Source organism: Falco peregrinus, chromosome 11 (genome assembly GCF_023634155.1).
Source record: "Falco peregrinus isolate bFalPer1 chromosome 11, bFalPer1.pri, whole genome shotgun sequence".
Taxonomy (NCBI): Eukaryota; Metazoa; Chordata; class Aves; order Falconiformes; family Falconidae; genus Falco; species Falco peregrinus.
In genome coordinates, this window is record NC_073731.1 from 28,613,850 (window position 1) to 28,632,581 (window position 18,732).

The window sequence follows — 18,732 nt, forward strand, 5'->3', positions numbered from 1 at the left end:
TCTGAGCGTGGCAGTAGAAGATCAGGTATTACAAATGCCTGGAGAGTCTGACAGCTTAATTTCTTTATTTATCTTCCCTGAAAACAAAGTACTATAGCAGAGAGGTTAAGCGAAGTATCTAATAAACATGAGACACTTTTAACATGCAAAACCTGAGGTTACAGTTTTAGGGAAGGTATCTCAACAGAAGCGCAGTGCCAAACTCCCCAGGGGTTCCAGCGGGTTAACTGACAGGCACCAGTTACCACGCACTAAACCCACGCTTTTGGGCATCAAATCGGGGTGAGGTCAAAGTCCAGCTCCAGCTTGTCCCTGCAGGAAGGGGCACACCAGGCAGCGATTAAAGCTGGGCTGGGGATGTGTGTGGGGAGGTGCCAGACATAGCATCAGGGCTGGACTTCAGCTCTTGGGAGTTTGGGCCCCTTGGCAAGGCAGACCAGTTAGCATTACACCTTCATGTTAACGTTGGTGTGTGCTGGACTGGGACTAGATTCCTATTTGGCACCTGTTTCCAAATCAAAACATTAACATTCTGAAGAAAATTGCCAGTCGTGCTCTGCCAAGACACCAAACCGTGCCGGTCCTGGGTCAGAGATGTGTGCCGCTGCCCAGGAGAAGCAGGCGAGGACAGAGCCCAGCCTGCATGCTTTCCTGCTGCTGCTCATCCTCTGCTTCTGCATCCCCAAGGCTTTGCCAAGGGAAGCAGTGGCATCTTTTTGCTCCAGAGAAGCTAGAAGGAGTGATGGAAAACTCTTGGTTTGAATCAAACCTGTACCGACTCAGACCTGCCCCTATCATCAAGCCGAGCCTTTCGTTATGCATATTGTGCTCTTCTGGCCTCCAGCCAGGGCTGGAACAGCATTTCTGAAACACCGTGAACACCTGCGATGAGTTTCCTAATACAGGGCTGCACGAAGCTGTGTGGAAGGTTTGGATAAGGATGCAGGATTTCGGCTGCGTGTTTGACTCCACTCGGCAAACGTGGGAAAACTGGCTGATGGGTCATCTCTGCACACAAGCTGACCTCTCCAGCACAGAAGATCACAGGGAGCCTGTTCTCCCACCTCCTTTGTGCGGCTCCTTTCGAAACGCAGGAAGCAAACAGCAGGATTTGCAGGCTGTTGGTGCTACTTGCTTGGTTTCAAGTGCAGCTTAAAGGCTTTTCTTTCTCATGGAGTTCTTACCTTTTCTCCTATGCTGATCTTCATTCCCAACAGCCAGGACCTGAGCTAACGGTGGCAGGGAAAGATACTGCATCTCTTTTTGAATTGCACAGCTGTGGCTTTGCATTTTTGAAGGTTTAGTACCTAGGGAATGAGAAATGTCAATATTACCATACAGTTTTCCTTGGGTAATATCAAAATCCTCCAGCTGTCAGGTTAATTTAAAGCCAAAAAAGGAATCGAGTTTAATCACAATTTTGTGATCTTTTTCACCTCTCACAGGAAAAGATCCTCTGGCTACACTAGAAGGATGATAGATGTTTTGAGTACATTGATTTGTTAAAGAAAAACTTGCATCCTTTGATCTGAACATCTCCCTGAGCCAGGGAGGAGGGAGTGTCCCAGGCTCAGGAGCCAGGATCTGTTTGAAACACATCCATTTTAAGTTTGTACTTTATACCGGTTTCTGTTTCAGTGCCATCCTGTTAGTCTGGTGTGAGACAAACAAAAAAAAACCTGCTCTGGCTTTCTGGTGGCCCTCAGACAAGCTAATGAGCACCCTTGGGAAATGCACCTTCTGAAATCATCCCAAGTCCTACAGACGGTGGCCCAGCATAGAGCAGCACCTGCCTTGGGGTGCTGGACCCCCTCCAGAGGCACCATTCCCCATCATTCCCACCACGGCTCCTCCTTTGCCACTGGTCTGGAGTCCTTGGGAACCAGCCCCAGGAAAGGGCTTTCTATTCCCCATTCCCATTTCAAGGGGAGGGAGGGTAGAGGAACAAGGGGGTTTGAAACTGGGAAGGGGAAGATGATGCTTGCTGGGGGAAGAGACAGAAGAAGTTGCAAGGAGGTGTGAGATTTAGAGGTCCAAAGACCCTGACCATCATTAGCGAGAGGCATCCAGCACGTCACTGCTTGGCAGGGGTAGGGCTAGGAGTCTGCAGCGTGGAGGGTGAGGGAACAGAAAGGACTGGAGAGGTCATTGATTTTCTTAGAGGAAAAAGTGAGCAAGAATGACCTCAATGGAAAAATATTTTCTCTCTCTTTCTGTCTCATGGACAAATATAGCCCTACACATTATGCAAAGGCAGTGTTCAAGCATGCTTGGAATGAGCAACTTGGGAGGCAAATTGCTGCCACTTGTCCTTACCCTTGTTTTTTGACTTTTATTTCCTCTTTTCCCTTTGTCTTGTCCGCAACAGCTGCCACAAAGCCACCTCGGAGCGAGCCCCTGCCTGGCGAGGAGAGTGGGCTGCCCGGGGTGGGCAGCTGCCAGCAACCACGGTAACAACCACTGGTCCTCACAAAAGGACCCAAGAGGAAAGATGGATTGAACCAGGATTATGCAGGTTAAAGAAGACATTTGGGTTGACTATTAGAAAGGTATTTCCAGCAGCAAGGAAATGCTGGACTAGGTTCCCTGGAGATCTTGCTGCTACCTGTCCCAGGGTATCTTTAGCAATGTGTTCAGCAATATCTGTCCAGAAAGGCACAGGCACTCACTCCCTGGACAGGCTTACTGCTCAGCACCAGACTAGATGATTTTCTTGCTGCCCTATTCCTGTGATATTTCTCTCTCTTTCGCTATGAATGTTACAGAACATTTTTCCTTGGAGTCAAAAGGCTGCCAAGTGCCTTCAGCTGTTTCTATTGCCTCCTGTTCCCCCAGCCCCAGCTGTGTTTTCCTGCAGGCTGCAGCTCCCATGGACCTGCTTTGCTTCAGTGGCTTCACGGCTGCTTGTCCTCTGTTGGCTCCTCCACAGGAGCCAGCTCGGAGGGGATGGAGGGGTCCTGTGCCTCATGCTGCCCCCCAGCCGGTGCCGACCGCAGCTCACGCCAGTGCACCGTGGGCAGAGCAGCAGAGCAAACGCCCGGGAGCTGTTTCTGAGCAAGGCTCCCATCCTGTGGTCACCCCTGCTTGTGTTTCGCTTGCAGCGTTGAAAATGTCAGCCTCCTAGTGGAACATGGAATTGCTCAGAAAAAACCCAAATGCAGAGGTGAGCAACTGGACATGGTGGTTTTTGGGGAAGGAGAAGGAAGACCCAGGCTTGGGTGCAAAGAGGAAATCCTGCCTTGTATTGCCAGCAGTAACCAAAACCTGCCCTGTTCTCCTCTAGGACTGATAGAAACAGCTCCCAAGCCTTGGAGCCAGCTCTTCAACCAGACCTGGGACTGAGCAAAACAGGGCAGCACTCCGGCTCGCTCCCCCACGCGGGCCCAGGGCAGAGGTGAGTCTCCCAGGGCAGGGTGGCATGGCTGGGAAGATGCAGAAATAAGTTACCTGCAGAAGAAACCGCTGGGCTAGTCTTTTCCGCTCAAGGTGGGTGCATCCATGTCTTAGATTTCTGTATCACTTGCTCTGGCCAGGAGGCTGCAGCTCCTGCCCTGGCTCATTTCTGGCAGCTCCCCTCTGGCCCTGGCTGCATCTCCCAGGGCATCATCCCAGGCTCTGCCCTCACCCTCCTGCAGGCTGCAAGCAGCGGGGCAGGGCCCATCCTCTTACTCACCAAGTAATAAGTAATAGTAGCAATAGCAATGCTGCCCTTCCAAATGCCAGAAAAATCCCCAGGTTGTATTTATGAGGAAAAAAATAAAATTAAAGATGAAGTAGTCGGATGGCTTCCTTAAACCCAAACCATGAGATAGCTGGAAATGGGCACAGATATCCTCACTGCTACCCCTCAGCTCAGCCACTCCACAAAGGGGTCAGGCAACATCTGCATCGCTGTCTCTAGGATGTGTTGCCCCCTGGCCAGGAGGAAAGAGGGAAGAAGAAGAGCTGAAGGAGCTGTAGTTGCTCCTGTGGGTGATGCCATGCCCACTGCAGACAGTGAAGACTAATGGTCTGGGCAGTCCAGAGGTAAGAACAACCTATGGTCGAAGTTGCTGCCTGTTGTTACCCCAGGGTTGTGTTTCCCTCTTTTCTTGGATTAGTGTGATGCTGAGAGCATGGAAGGGGTCTCCTCCACAAAGCTAGTTGTGTCTTATTGCCAGGAAATCAATCAAAAGGGACAAAACTAAAGCAAACAGATCGATCTGTAAACAGAGAGATTTTTCTCAGTCTTTCATAAGCAAAAAAAAATAAAAATAAAAGCAACAATTACCTTCCCCAAAAAATAGCAGCAAATGTCATCTGCCAGCACTGTTATTTCCACTCCCGGTGGGGAAGCAGGCTGGTGCTGCTCTCAGATTTTCTGTGAATGAGCTGGGAAGCAAAGCAATTGGGCAGAAAAGAATAAACCATTCATCCAAACACAACAGCCAGCAGAAGAACGGTTGTAAACAAGTCAAGTTTTCTTACCTCTTTGCCATTCCGAATACTCAGCTGTTTTGTGCGAGGTGGCAAAGCTGTGAGTGGCGGGATGTGGGGCACGCATCCTGCTCGCCAGGGCAGAACCCCTGGGGCAGGCTTTGTGCCCGTTCAGAAGCGTGAGAATGAGGTGGCATTTGCCCACCTAACGAGTCATGGGGGCTTGCAAAATATTAAAAATTAAACTAATGAAATTCCCCAAGCTTCATACAGAATTTTTGTGCTTGTAGTTAGCAAGATGGTCAGATGCTGGTGGCTGGGGTCAAGCCAGTTTGTAAACGGCCTTAGGTTTCCAGTCCTTGCTGGTGCAATGCCTGGGCTACCTCGACACTGCTAAGACAGAGGCTGAGCTCTTCCTCACGTTGCCTCTGAAACGTAAAATCCACCTTCGCCCCATCTCAGGAGAACCCCAGGAGCAAACCCTGGTCCCTTGTGTCAGGGACCTGCTCAAGCACTGGTGGCCAGGGCTGCGCCCGCCCTTGGTCCCGCTGCCCTGCAGGAGGAGGGGGGACCTGCTGCTCCTGCTGTGTGCGGGTTTGGGCCGGAGCAGTGAGGTTCAGGCACCACGGCTGCTCCTCCAAAGGGTTCATACCCATCAGCACAACTTCCTTTGGGAATGCCAACATTAGTTTTTTCCAGTCATTTGAGGTTTTTGATGGAGAAGGTGCCTTTTCCACAGAAATGCCACTTTGGCAAAAAATCGTGTTTGTTGAGAAGTCAGTTTTCAGCCAAAAATAGTGTGTCAGGGAACAGTCAAGCTACCTCTGCTTGAGCCGTACAGCCTTGTGTCTGGGGGAGGTGTGTGATGGAGCAGAGGTGCCGCTGCAGATATGTTTGGTGAAATAATTTCTTTGAAGGAACAGGGCAGGACAGGATGGAAAGGAAATAATAAATGCAATTTGTTAATATGCAAAAGGATACAGAACAGATCTAAAGCAAAAACAGAGAAAGGGAGAGGCTCTCCATCATGAGGTGATGGACATCGGACAAGAGGAAGACTAGCTGTGCTGTCCAGGTGGTCACCGTATGACAGTGAAGAGCCTGCCACAGCCTCTCCTAGGCACATGTCTTAGGAGACAACAATAATTTTATTTAGTTTGGCCCATTCACAGCACCTGACAAGTGGGCATCTAGAAGGGCTCTTCTGATTTTTGCTCTGTAAACCATGAACGCAGACTTCACAGGAGGAAATTTCTCTGTGATGATAATCCCTGAAAAATAGGGAAACAGGGAATGCCAGAAGGTTCTGCTTCAGGGCAAGCGTCAACTGGCCCTGGGGGCTGACTGCCCCTCTGGCAGCGGGTCTCGGGAGTTGCATGCGACTGGCTTGGGGAAAAGCACCACCACTTTGGTGTGCTTGTTTTCCAGGTTCTGTACAATTTATTGCCAAATAAGTAAACACTTTGTTGAAGTAATTTTTTTTTCTTCGAGCAAACACAGTATAAAACATGGTTTTCTGTGAAAAGCCTGAAGCCGAACAGTGACAGATACCTTTTTTGCTACCATCAATCATGTGGAAGAGCTGTTTGGAGACTGCTGTCTCTAAATAACACCCGGCTTTGAGAAGTGATGTATGTGGCCATTCAGTCTGTCTTTGGGATGATAAAAGCCTTCAGATCAATCTCCTCACAGATTTCTTCATCTGCATCTCCTGGACCTGATGACGGTAAACCTGGGATACAAATCTCTTCTGGCTCTTTTCAAACATTTTGTTGCGGAGTTAGCGATGCCATATTGATGAAACCCGACAGCAATATTTTTTATTTATTATTTTATTTATTTATTTATTTATTATGATCAGTAAGGCTCGGATTTTGGAGTTACTGGGACATGCGTGGATTTCTTGACAGAGCCAGGAGACTTCCCCCCACACACACACATTATACTGCCAGGATGTATAGTCCCTCCACCTCTCCCAGACCACTTAAGGCAATGTCTATTCATGAGCGATGCCATGGATAGATGCATAATTGGCCAAGTGCCCAGTCTTCCCATCCCATACAGCAGGGCAAGCCTATATGTAGGAAGCCCTTACCTCCAGCTCCATCCTCTTCTGAGCAAGGACAACTCACTGAGGTGGTCCTGCCCCCCACCCCCCCAAGGGATGCCCTATCGCTCTGTGCTACCCCTGGTAATGCAGATTCTGGTCCATTAAGGGCTGTCTGTCCCTCCCCTCTTCCAGGCTTCTTGTAAACTGTTGTTTTGCTCCTCAGGCCATACATCATATGTCACCAGAAGTGTTTCACCATCTTCCATTGGGCTACATGAGAGAAGAAAGGGCCAAATGGGGGAAAGGGATAGTCCAGGAGATTTGGAAGGACTTGCTGAATGATTTTAATTCCCCAGCTCTAATGCAGCATCCTCTGCTCTGAATTGTTGTTCTTTATTCCCAATGATATTCCAGCTGAGGTACACCACAGGGCTCTAGATGACTGAAGACCCATCATGACCTTAGAAGAGGGGCCAGAGGCAAAGCTCTCCATGTCTGTCTGGGATTGCCTTCCTCACCTTTACTGGAACGAGCCCATGAAGGACCCTGATGAACTTTGCTTTTTCTACATGAGACCTGTTCTGCCTGATCTGCATGTGTGCTGGCCAAAGCAGGGCCCCAGGCCACCCTCCTCCAAGCTCATGTGCTGCCATGGCTGCTTCACACTCCCAGGGCTTACAGGAGCTGTCTCAGTGCATCCTGCACCAGGGCGGGCTGGACAGGGATGTCTGAAAAGCAAATGTTCATGCTAATTGGATTAACGTCTTCCATTAAGGTCACTAGCTATTGAAGTGCTAATTTTCTTCCTGAGCGCGAGGGCCAGAGTTTCCAAAGCAAGATACCAAGGAGAAGATTGATGCAAGGTGAGCTTCTTCTGGGCTACCTCAGGCATCCCACCTGGGTCTTTGCTGCCAGGAGCTGAGATGCCTTTTACAGACATGTGCTCTGAGATTGGTAGATCCTGAGCATCTGGCCATCAGCAAAGACTGAAGCTACACCCATTGCTGTAAAGACCTCCTTTGGCTTCAGTACAAAGAAACACACCCTTGAGCAAGAGACGCTGCAGACTTTTACCATTTTGTGTTGTGTGCAGAGATTTGGTGTGATGGTGAACCAGGATTTAGTCTTGCCATGCTGCAGCTGGCCTGTGAAACAGCTGATGGGCCAGCCAGCTCTGCAGGTACCTGGGCTGCCCCACACTCAGGCCCGCAGCTGTCCCTGTAGCGCTGAGCTGTGATGCTGTGAAAAAAGTCAGACCTGTCTACAGCTGCCCCACGCACAAAAATGTGGTACCTTCGAGAAGACTAATGAAAAAATCAAGAGGGATAGCTTGAGACAAAATCACTTAAAGGTATCTTCTTGAGTTTATATTACACAGTGCAGTTACAATAAACACAGGATCAAGTACCATCAAGCTTCTAAAAACAAGCTATGCATATTAGTGCCCCTAAGCAATACAGCAGCTAGGATGAGGGCTCTCGGAGGAGATAACCTCTGTCTCTTCCCCTCAGTGCACACACAAAACAACATTCTCATCATTCTGATGTCATGGCACGTCCAACACATGAAAAAAACCCCCGACTAAACCAACTCCAAATCTCACAGACACATCGAAGGAGCGCAGCCAGCAGAGGAAACAAGCGCACATTTTACATCAGCCTGCATCGCGTTGCTATGCAACCAGGAAATCCACACGTGTTGCCATGACGATGTCACTTCATCATCATTCAGTGCACAGCTCAAACGAGTGCAGCAAGTGGTTTGTGCGCACATGCCAGGACAGAAAAATGTGGGCTCGAGTGAGAGCATTACCGTGCCGCGGGCAGAGGCTGCTGCTGCTGCAGCTCCCACCAGCTCAGGCAAAGCACCCAGGGCCGCCGGGAAGCTTTTCACCTTTTCCTCTTAATGCTTTTTGTGGTTCAGCATTGCTCCCCTGGTGTTTCTCCAATGAGCCCACGTCTGCTAGCAATGACCACAGCCACGGGCAGCATACAGATGGGCAACCCATTCTGCGTAAGGTGGCAGCATCCTCCTTCCCTCGCCGCTCCCAGGGAATGGCAGCAGCCAGGGGAAGTTTGCAAGGGAGAGTAAATACTCCGGCTGGGAAGAGCGGCGGCTGCTTGTGTGTCTGCTGGCGACGCACACTGCTTCACAGGCACTTACAGCGGTAGTATGACTACTATGTGTGATACTCATGATGAGTAGCACCAGAAAAACCAAGGTGACTATATTAAAGAGCAATAACTGAGCCAACTGGAATGTCACATAATGCCACGGTAGCCCAGGACGGGTGAGCAAGCTGGAGCTTGTGTAGGTAACCTTAGCTTGGCATCACTGCCTGGATCCTGCAGTGCCGAGCAACTCAGGGATGGGAAGGGAAGAAAAGGCTCGTACTGGAAAGGGGGCATGTTGTTAACCAGGCCTCACTATCGAGCCCAGTGGTCAGCAAACCCCCAGACCCACAACCATATTGCAGGACTCGGGCAGGGATGCTAGTGAGCACAATCTCTGCCTCCCTACAGAAAATAACCACTGCGGCCAACACCCACCCTTACTACCCTCCTCCACACTCACCTTTTGCCACATGAACTACTGCAAAAAAATAGCATCAGCTTCCAATGCCTCAAGCACTGCAAATTATGGCAAGTTTTTAGCGAAGAAAATCTTGCCAGGCAGGTGTGACAGCTAGTTCTGGCCCTAAACACACTGGAGGGATCACAACTGGTCTGTGACCACGATGCAAATGAAATGGCAGGTCATCCCAAGTCATCAGCTGGGTTATTCACAGCTGACATTGGACTGGCCATGCCAAATAAAAAAAAAAAAAATAAATGGGGGAGAGAGAGAAGTCCTAGATGAAGAAACAGCTGGAGAGAAGGATCTAGAACCAGTCACTCTGAGGAGCTGATCAAAACTAAGGTTGCAGCCCGACGTGACAGGGGAAGGGGTGGCTGGTGTTGAATGCGATGAAGAATACGTGCGAGCGAGGAGCTCCGCCCTGCAGCTGCGGTGGTTGAGCTGGGACAGTCCGGTGGTTCCTCTCTGCAGTGCCCATCACCCCGCCGAGGGTGGTGGGTGGATCTCCATTGATCTCCATTGATCTGACTTACCTGCTGGTAGCAGCAGCAAGCCCTTTCCTTCCCTCTTCTCAGATGAAACCCACAGCTCCTCAGCGAGACAGGACAAGGTCTGGGCACTGCTGAATCCCACCTAAACTCTGCAAGACCAATAACCAGAAAAGCACATGCACGGGAGCTTCCCATGGCCTCCAGTGTGAAGCCTGCCTCAGTTTCTCCAGAAACCCAGCCAGCCTCCCCCCTGCCCCCCAGCCCACTGCCTGTGCCTGGGACCAACTGGGCAAACTCAGCAGGAACCATTACAGAGGCTCTTGGGCCAGGTTTGGACACCACCAGGCACATTTCCTTCTCTGGATGCTTAGTACCTGCTCCAGGGTTGTACTCAGGGTTGAGGAGCTGAACCAGTGCACGTGACACTCCGAATCCTGGTCCTGCTCAGCGCTGCTCTTACCCTGGAGAGCAAGGTGTACCAGCAATGAAATATCAATTCCAGCTGTTGCTCTGTTGGTATGTATTTTGCCTGCATACCCAGCAAAATGCTTTTTCTTCTTTTGCCTTTCCTTTTCCTTTCTTTTTTTTTTTTTTTTTAAATTTAAAATTACAGAGCCTGCCTATGTGGTAAACACATGCATATGAACAATATTTAGAAAATGAAAAAAAATTCAGATCATTTGCCAGTCTGTTCATGCTTGTAGCAGCACTCAGGGTTTGGGTTTAAAAATAACCTTTATATTTCATTTAATAACCGCTATCAAAATCCTATCTCAATCCTAATGCAGGGGTGTTTTTTTTTTCCTCCTTCCCGCTTTCCACATCCATCTAGTCTGAGGGAGGAATGACAAAATATTGTCATTACGTGTCCTTCATGTCTCCGTACGGCTCTTTGTAATTTAGCTGGTATTTGACTCAGACATTTGAAAGAGCAAATCATAACACTGCACATTCATGCAGCTCCTTTCCCAGCGAAGGAAAGAAAAAAATTGCTGGCACCACACAAAAGCTTCTGTATTTTGCTTTCCATGTGTATTTTCCCCTTTGTGCTCTGCGGCTTTTCAAAACTACCAGACTCGCCCAACCAACACAAATCTCTTTTCTTTTCATTTTCTTCTTCCTTTCTTTCTGGAGGGAGGTTGTGTTTGTGTTTCCATCAGACACCCCCAGGAGAGACTGCGAGGGGCGGCAGGTGTTTGTGCCTCGTCCGTGCCCCAGCTGTCAAGCCCTGTGTGGGATCCAGGGGCACTTACTCCGTGGAGCCACGGTTGTGGTACCCCTGCCCTTTTCCATAAGGAAAGGCAACGCTGCTCCTGCAAGGAAAGATGCAGGGAAAAGCCCCTCTTGCTTCGAGCCCAGCACTTGGACATGGTTACATGAGGGCAATGAGGGCTTTACCCAGCCTGCAGGACCATCTTTACAGAGATTTTCTCTTTCCTTGTTTCACGGTTGCAACAGAGGCGGAAAAATGGTCAGTGGAGCTAAGGAAGGAGCGTGAGGTCTCCACATCTGGCCAGGTGGAAGCTGGTCGGAGCACAGGTCTGTGCAGCCCTTCGCCTGGAAGCAGGCTGTGAGGAGGAGAACATAACGAGGGCAATAACACCCGGGCTCTTGCTCACAAACCCTCCACATCTCCTGTTGCTGGGGAGCTCAGCGCTCCTCCAAAAAGCTGTCTTCTGCCAACGTGCCCGCTCTTCCCTTGGACCCATATGAGGCTTTTGGTGTCCTCAGCACCCTGGAACAAGTCACGCCCCTCCCCTTGTGCTCACCATGCAAAAAACCAGCTCTTCCTTGCTGTGGCCCCACCACGGCCAAGCAATGCCGGGAGCAGACCTCACGCCGGGGGGACATGGGGTGACCCTTGCCACACACAGCTGCCCCCGCTGCTCCCCCTCCCTGTCTCCCAGCCAGCCCCCAGCCCTACGGGACTCCCGCCCAGCCCCAAGGCAAGGCCAGCGCAGCGTGGGAGCGTTCTGTTTCTTCGCTCTTCAGCTCCCAAGTGCTCGAGCGGGCAATGAAATGGTAGCTGCAGGATAGCGGGCGAAGGCTTGGGGAGGGAGCCACAGAAATGGCTTTCAACAGCTGGCGGGGAGAAAAAATAGCTCTGCTGGTGCATGGCTATAAAAAGGTTTGTATGCTGCACTTTGAAGGAGAAAATTGACTCCATTACAGTCAAGTGGCTCGGTGCCTTCAGCTGTGTCTGGACACTTCTGATTTGCAAGGAAATTGTTTTGATGCCTTTTGTTGTGCTCCTTCAGCAGAGCTATGCAACTGATGTGCTCAGCCACCTGCTCTCCGCACCGCTGCCTTCCCCACGCCTGCTGCACCCGGGGGACCAGGAATAACTGCCTTGAAACTCTCGATTTTCCCTGGGTCCTGCCAATGTTTTCCCAGCTACTTTTGAGCCCATGGTCTCTCCTGTCTGGTGGCACCCCTTGTTTCCATCGCTGCCCTCAGGCTGCTGCTCTCATCCCAGGGCTTGGTGGGGGAGAGCGCAGGGCTGGATATCTGCTACAGGAGCACAGTAGGTGCCTCAGGCTCAGATGAACACAGGCAAGGATTTGGTCCAAAGTTTTACCTGTCTCAGAGGATGACAGCGCCTCTTTTATTTGCTGTGCTGGATTTCTGCCTGCACACCTCACCAGCAGGCAGCAGAATGCCTGTACCGCGTATTGCTGGGGTCTGGGTTTGTGTCTCCCACAGAGATCCTCCTCCTCTTCTCCTTCCCGGGAGATGCTATCCCCAACGCCTCTGAGGTCTGGGGAACACAAAGTTCATGCCTCTTTGGGACCATGCCCATGCTCCCCGTTGGGACCCGTGGTGTCACGTACCATTTTGCTGTGGGAACACCCAGCCAGGCGAGGACCCTCGCATCGACGGTGCTGTAAGGTTGTGAGTTCAGTGGTGCTTTTCCCCAGTTTTGAAGCATCCGTTGCGTTGAGGCATGGGCGGGCATCACCAAGTGCCACCTCCTTCCAGCCAACCGACACATGCCCGTGGCAGCCCTGTGCAGGCATCGCTGTCACTGGGTCTGGACACCTGGGACCCAGAAAAAAGAAATATCCTTTAGAAGAAATTGTCAGATTGGACTTGGGATAGGGGCTGCAACTTCCAAGGACGTTGAACCAAAGCCAGCAGAGCTCCACGCGTTAATAGCAGCAGAGAATTTGGCCCGGCGTCCAAGTTTCACATGAAAGCCCAGACTTTAAAGTGATTTCTGGCTTTGAAATACCCCGTGTGCTGGCTGCTTCTGTCTTTGTAAATTACTTGTTTTGTTACCGTCACATATGTTTTATATACATGGGCTTTTCTGGCATACGCTTATTCCCTATAGGAAACACATATGCTAATTTTTCCCTGTACGGGCACAGCCTATCAAGCTGCTAATGGAGTACAATGGGCGATGGAGAATGAGGTTTTCATTTTCATTTCAGAGCAGCAACCCCAGCAAGCAGATGTAGCCAAGTGAGGCTGACATTTAAAGCAACTCCTGAGATTACATTACTGAGATTATATTTAATATGGATGGCCAAATCTTTCAAACAAAATCAATGTTCTTTTACTTAATAATACCCTTGCCACATCTTAATGAAGGCTCCTCCAGCTCAAGGCCCTACTTCTCTGCAGTCATTTTGTTGCATGACATCTCTGACTGCATCAGATGGTACATAATGCTATTTTCATCTGTTTCTATTGGATTTTATGTGTTCCCATCCTTGATTTGTCGATTGCCGGATCAATTAATCAAGGGACTCTTAGGGGAGAAACATTTTCATTACTGAGGAGGAAGGGGAAATCATTTAAATTCTGCATCTTCCTGCAACATCCAACATCTATTATTAACTCTTCCCACCAGGCACGGACAGGAGAATGACAAGGGACCTAGATACTGGTCTTTGGCCACCTGAGTTATTTGCAGAAATAGAAACCAGGCTGGACTGATCCCTGGTCTGCCGCTTGGTTCTCGCACCAGGAGAGGCACCCAGGCAGCATCCCGAGTCGCAGCAGCCCTGGGGGAGCCCGGGGGTCCAGCAGCAGGTCCCTGCACAAGGTTGAGCCTGTCACAGCCAGAGCCCGAGGACCGAGCAGGCAGCGCTGGAGCCCAAGCAGCACTTGCAACAGCTGTGGGCAAGACAAGAAAGACACTTGTCATCCCAGTAAATTCAATTTAATTCGTGATGCTTGAAGAAATTTAGCAGAGACAGAAGCTGTACTAAAACTTTGTGCAATTACAGAGCCTGGCATAAGACTCTTCTGAAAGCTGGGGGGGCGGGGGAAAGTTAATTTATGTATCAGCTGGTGCCTGTCTCAGGGTGAAGTGTGCCTCAGCAGGGACTCCTGAGCATCCTTGTCAAGCTGTAATTCTGCTGCAGGTCCAGCTCTAGTATATTCCAGAAAGTAGCGTCCTGGCCCCAAAACAACCACCAGTGACTGCGTTTTCTGCCGTCACCCCAGCACAGGCATGATTCTTACCTGCAAGCACGCTTCTATCACTGGGACCACCGTAATATTTCCCATCTTGATTCTCTCTTTGCATGTTCTGGGCTGCATTGCATTCTCTCTTCCAAGATGCAGTGCTGCCTTTCCATTGGGAGACTCTGTAGCAAGGCTGGTGCTGGAGAAACCAGTTGGGAGCTGGTCCTGCCCAAAACACAAGCTCAACACATCAAGTCCAAACACTTCTGAATGCCCAGGCATTAAAAGCGAATTTGGAGCGGTTTTTGCTCTGGACAGGGAGCTGAGTCAATATCTTCATGATCCATCCTTCTCCCCAGATATTTTTAGAAGCATCCCTGGTCTGTGGGGCAGGTTTTCACCCAAATTGATTGCCCATGGACGTCTCCTCACACTCAGCTGACCAAAGGCTGGTGGTTCTTGTGCTCTGAAGACACCCTCCCTCAGGCCGTGGGCTACAGAGATAAAAAATAATAAAAAAAGGGCTTACTTTAGTAGTGTCACTAAAGAGGAAAATAAAATTGCATGGCTCATAATCCAGTTTGCCATTTTTCTACCCATTAACCCCCTTTAAAGAATTATTATTGTTGTTAGTAGAAAACGTGGCAGGGCTGGAGTAAACTCAGTCTTTGCAGCCCCAGCACCACTTTGCAGTGGGAAGGCACAAGCCCACCATGCCTCTGGGCTCCCGACAGCCCTTCTCCCACCCCGCAGGGAGAAGCCCCCCCCATGTTTTGCAGCTGCAGGGAGCTGGGACCAGCTGCAGGCACACCGGGCTGCTGCATCCCCCCCTGCCTTTTGTGCCTGTCAGGTTCATTTGATGATCAGTGGTTGCTTAATGAGGATACATGGAGCTGCTGGGACTGCAGGCGCGTGATAAAGGTAGGGCTTTTGTTTCCCAGGGTTTAAAAATAAAAAGCAATTTTGGCAGCTGTTGCAGGGGAGGGATGTGCTTCGTGAGCCCATGCAGGGGACGTGGGGTCAGGGAAGGAGGAGCTGCGGTGGCAGCTGAGTTATCTGCCGGGAGGACTCAGGGGAGCAGAAAAATGTGCAGTGAAGGTCTCTGCCAGCTCCAGCTCTTCCAAATAAATTACCTTGCTCAGGAAATACGCAGCGGGCAGACCAGCCCCGCAGCTATACTTGAATCTGTCCTTTTCCCCCAGTCGCTGTGGGACAGAACCTCATCCTAGAGAGGCCGGGGCTGACCCGTGCATCCATGTGCTGGTGCTGGGTCGGGGTCTCTGAGCTTCAGCTGGTGACATCACTGGGAGTAGGGGGGAGCTGGCACCCAGGTGCTTGGCCAGTGAGAGCCCAGAAGGACTGATCCAGTGTGACCAGTGGCGTGGGTGGACTTTTCGGTGACCACAGAGACCCCACAGACAAGCAGGAATAAAAGCGTGATAGGAGGAACATCCTCCCATAGCTCGTGTTAAAACCTCCAAGGTTTACGCTGAAGGTGGGACTGAGACTACACACGAGTGCAACACAGACAAATGCCTTACCCAGTGCCCCAGGCCCACAGCACGGACGTGACCACTGGTGTTGACCTCCCGGTCCTTCTCCAGGGGTCTGTCCTCCCCATCAAGGCTGACAGCATCTCCAAGCTGGCACCAGAGGTGGTTCAGGTGGGGAGCAGCATCCCAGCTTGTGCCCAACACCTGCAGAGCTCCACGTGGAGCACTGACACGGTGCCTGCGTTCCTCTGTCCTGGGGCAGCCCCTGAACTGCCGGACCCCCTCTTCTCTCTACCCGCTGCCTGTACCCCCCCAAAACACTGTGGGTCCTCAGCCCAGTGGGATCCTCCTTTCAAGGCTTAATTAATACTCGCTGTAGCAGTCAGGAGGCTCTACTGCTCCTGTAGGTAACCTCCACATGGGAGAGAGCTGTTCTTCAGAAGCACACAAAAATAACGAGAAAGCACGGTCTGACCAAGCTTTTCCAACCACAACAAAGTGTGGGTGCTCCGAGGGGGTCAGGGGGAGCCCCAGAGATGCTGTTACGTGAGCTGGGACCAGCGCTCTGCAAACCGAGAGGGACCTTTTACCTTGGCTCTGCTGGGGCACTAACTCAATGCCTCTGTGCGATTTACCCCTCTGGAGTTCTGCTGTATTTCAAGTGGAGGGCAGGTCTTAGAGCTGCACGTGCCCATCTGGGCCACCTTCAGCATGGTGGCCTGGCCCTTGCGGGGGGGAGGCTGATGAATCGCATGAAGCCAAGGACCAGTGACATTACTGGGGATGTGACAGGGATGCACAGCCATCGAGGTGGTCGCCAGCCTTGTGGGACAGGCTCTGCTCTCTGCCTCTGGTGGGCAGGTCCTCCATCAGGTCTACTGGGAGGCAGAATTTGGTCCAGGGCACAGTATTTAAGATGTTGAAAAGGTAAATGGTGTGTATGGACACGGGGCAAGCACAGCATAGGGCCTATGGGGTAAGGACCACCGTCTGCCTATACTGCTCTGGGTAAACCAGGGTACTGTGCTGTGCCCTTGGGCACTGCGGGCAAACAAATTCATTTATAGTAGTAGAAACCAAGAAAACGGAGCTTATCTGTTATGTCCTTCCATCTGTTCCAGTTTCCTAAAAAAAGCTCTCATTAACCAGCTTCAGTCATGCAAAACAGCAGAACCACCCCAGCAGCTGGCTGCTCACCTCCATGTCTCCAGCCTGACGCGGGGTGACGGTGGGCCACCGCTCCATCCCAGAGCTTCCCCAGCAGCCAGCGGGGTGTGGGACGGCTCTGTTGCTCCTGCAGACTGGTCACCAAGCGTGACAGACACAAACCTTCCCCCAGTTTTGGAAGCGGCTTCTCTCATCTGCAAGCGGGCAATGCCTCCAGGAGCCCTCCTCAGATCTCACAGTTTGAAGGGGAGTGACAAAGCCTCCTCCTGTTCCCTTGGCAGGAGGATGGAGCGGGATGTCTGAGCAAAAGGGAGGACAGGTGTTGGCTTTCAGCTCCAAGGTGAACCCGCCGTAGTCACCCTCATAACAGCCTCAGCAACATCCCCATAACGAACCTGTCCTCAGGAGGCTTCTGCAAGGTGTCTTCTGCCTGGTGTGAGCAAGCCCCAGCTGGCTGCGGACATCTGGGCAGCTGAGCATGCCGACAGGCAGACATCCACAAAGCATCAAGGCAAGCCAGGCCAGAGAGGAGGCATGAAGCATGTGTTCCACCAGCACCCACGGCAGAGCTCAGCGCCGGTGGTGCAGACCGGCCTCCACGCTTGGTACCAGCCAAGGGCTGCCCTGATCCTGCATGGAATCAACCATTTTTAGTGGGACTACACCCTGTAAAGGAGGATACATCCCACTTGTGCACAGGTTTCTCCCAGTGAGGACCAGCACAACACTGGGATGCAGCGGGGACAGCTAGGCTGGAAGAGGACACGGGCTTGGAAGACCTGCTGCCTGCAGAGCCACTGGCTGCTGAGATGGCTTCTCCTGGGTGCCAGCCCACACAGCGGCAGTGGATTCCCCCACCCTGTCTGGAGCAATGGTGTGGTTCTCTCCAGCCCTAGCCACCCAGAAAGGAGGATGGAACATGCCTCCTGCGCTGGTAGGACCTACACAGGCTTAGATGGTCATAGCTTGCCTTCCATATGGCTGATGCCCTCGCATGGGAAGCAAGAAGCCTGCAGCCAAGGTCATCTCCAGCCTTCACGCTCCTTCCACGTAGGATGCCCTGTCATAAAGCCGAAACCCAGAGCAGGCAGGCGAGCCCAGCACCCTGCCCGCAGAATCCGGGTCAGCATGAGTCCAGAGGGAGAGTGGCCAAAAAGGAGGTTGGCTTTACCACATGGTGGCTGTGGCATGGATCGGGGGGAGTCTTTCTCCTCCTTTAGGCACTGGCTCAACATCCAACACCTCAACAGAAGTTTGGAAGGAGCTTTAGCGCCCTGTGGATCCTGCCTTTTTGGAGGCAACAAGCACCTGAGCACAGCACCACAACCCAGGCAGGGCTGGAAAGGCACCTCGGGGCCTCCTGACCTTGACTCCCTCAGCAGCTCCGCGATGCCCTTCTGCAGCAGAGTTGTATTTTTAGGTCCTCCTCCCTGCTGATTCATTAGGGGAGCTAATGTTCTCCAAACCACCGGGCATCTGACCCTCGAGGTGTGTACGCCATGCACTCCTGATAAATATAGACCACTCCACTTGCGTAACCTGCCTAACAAGCAGCGGCTGTTCTCCTGGCGGGCATGGGGCACCGGCAACCAAAACGCCTCTCTGCCAAGGGTGTGAATGGATGCCTCGCTACTTATTTTATTTCCACTGTCTTCTATTTTCGATGTCTTCCTGCTGTATCGACTTAACGAATGACTCATTGAGGTTCAGTGGCCCTGAAAGTACTCCAGGATCAGCGTGACCTCGCCGCTCTGCCCACCGCTGCCGGGGTGTGGGGTAAGGTCCTCCTGCCTAATCCTCCCCTTTGTGGGGGAGACACGGCAGAGCAGGATGGGATAGGAGGATTAGGATTCGGAGAGACCTAGATAAGAGCTGGGTTCATTTCCTAACTGGATGTGTCAGAGCATTTGGCAGACTCGGGGTAACCGAAGGACTTTACACCTGGGGATGCAATGGTCTGTCACTGGAAAAGGCACCTGGTTGGGTTAACAGAGCAACAGCAGCATCCTACTGCCCGCTGTGGCGGTACGGGAGGCCTGAGAAGTCCACGTGCTGGGTAATAAAGACACTTTGGTATCAAACAGCAACACATCACTGGAGTGGGGCAATGATCTTACAAACT